This window comes from Rattus norvegicus, chromosome X (assembly GCF_036323735.1).
Source record: "Rattus norvegicus strain BN/NHsdMcwi chromosome X, GRCr8, whole genome shotgun sequence".
NCBI classification, from domain to species: Eukaryota; Metazoa; Chordata; class Mammalia; order Rodentia; family Muridae; genus Rattus; species Rattus norvegicus.
In genome coordinates, this window is record NC_086039.1 from 63,331,408 (window position 1) to 63,333,189 (window position 1,782).

At 41.8% G+C, this 1,782-nt stretch overlaps 1 pseudogene; it reads left to right on the top strand.

Annotated features, from left to right (window-relative positions):
* Tra2b-ps5 (transformer 2 beta, pseudogene 5) lies at positions 1-708 on the top strand (annotated as a pseudogene).
* The last annotated feature ends 1,074 nt before the right edge of the window (positions 709-1,782 follow it).

The window sequence follows — 1,782 nt, forward strand, 5'->3', positions numbered from 1 at the left end:
ATGTGTTCTAGATCAGAGTCAAGGTCCAGATCTAAATTCAGGTGTATCTCCAGAAGAAGTTCTAGAAGGCATTATACAAGGTCACGATCACGATCTGGCTCTCAAAGATGATCCCGGAGCAGGTCTTACAACTGATATTATCGCAGACGCCACAACCACAACCACAACCACAGCCATTCTCCCATGGTTCCTCAAAGGTGTCAAATTCAAAAGGGGCAAATTCTGACCCCAACTGTTGTCTTGGAATGTTTGGATTGAGCTTGTACACCACAGAAAGAGATCTAAGAGAAGTGTTCTCTAAATATGGTCCCATTGCTGATGATCTATTGTGTATGACCGTAGTCTAGATGGTCAAGAGGATTTGCTGTTGTATATTTTGAAAATGTAGATGATGCCAAGGAAGCCAAAGAATGTGCCAATGGACTGGAGCTTGATGGATGTTGAATTAGGGTTGTTTCCTCTATAACTAAAAGGCCCCATACCCCAACACCAGGAATTTATATGGGAAGACTCACTTGTGGCAGTTCACGATGCCAGGACTATTATGACAGACCATACATAGGAGGTGGTGGAGGAGGAGGTGGATGGAGAGCAGCTCAAGACAGGGATTTACAGATTTACAGAAGGCAGTCACCTTCTCCCTACTACAGTGGTGAAGGATACAAGTCTCATTCTCCATCACGATCCTACACACCATGTCGCTATTAAAGCATGAAATCGAAGCCTTTCTGAAACCTGCCATAGAGCTGTGATATTGTTTGTGAAGAATATTTTCTATTGTCTCCTGTTTAAAAAGTGAACAGTGCCTAGTGAAGTTAGGTGGCTTTTACACCTTTTATGATGACTACTTTTGATGGAGTTGAAATGCTGTTTTTATTTTGCATTTGTGTAGTTTAGTGCTTTGTTCAAAGTTAAGTGTTTTCAGAAAAGTATGTTTTGCGTGTATTTTCTTACAGTGCAAAATTTGACTGCCGAGAAATCTCTATTGTACAAAACTTCATTTAAAAGGTTTTTCTACTGAATCCAGAGTATTCTGAAGATTGAAGATCACATGTAAAATGCTACCAGATGGCAAAAAGCAACAATAAACAAGTTTGATTTTTACTTTTCTTTCTAAATATCAATGCTTAACAAGAACCATTCTTTTTTGTTTTATTTATTTGTTTTATTTTTTTTTAAAGATTTATTTATTTATTTTGTATGAGTACACTGTAGCTGTCTTCCGACACACCAGAAGAGGGCATCGGATTCCATTACAGATGGTTGTAAGCCACCATGTGGTTGCTGGGATTTGAACTCAGGACCTCTGGAAGAGCAGTCGGTGCTCTTAACCACTGAGCCATCTCTCCAGCCCTATTTGTTTTATTTTTATTGGATATTGTATGTATTTACATTTCAAATGTTATCCCTTTCCCCCCTCTCCCATACCCTCTCCTCCCTCCCCTGCTTTTATGAGGATGCTCCTACTCTCGCCCACCCACTCCCACCTCAACATCATGGCATTCCCCTACACAGGGAAAACATGCCTTCACAGGACCAAGGGCTTCTCCTATTGATGTTGGACAATGCCATCCTCTGCTACATAGACAGCTGGAGCCATGGGTCCCTCCATGTGTACTCATTGGTTGGTTGTTTAGTCCCTGGGAGCTCTGGTGGGGTCTGGTTGGTTGATATTGCTGTTCTTCCTATGGGATTGCAACCCCCTTCAGCTCCTTCAGTCCTTTCTCTAACTCCTCCACTTGGGTCCCCATGCTCAGTCTGATTGTTAGCTGCAAACATCCT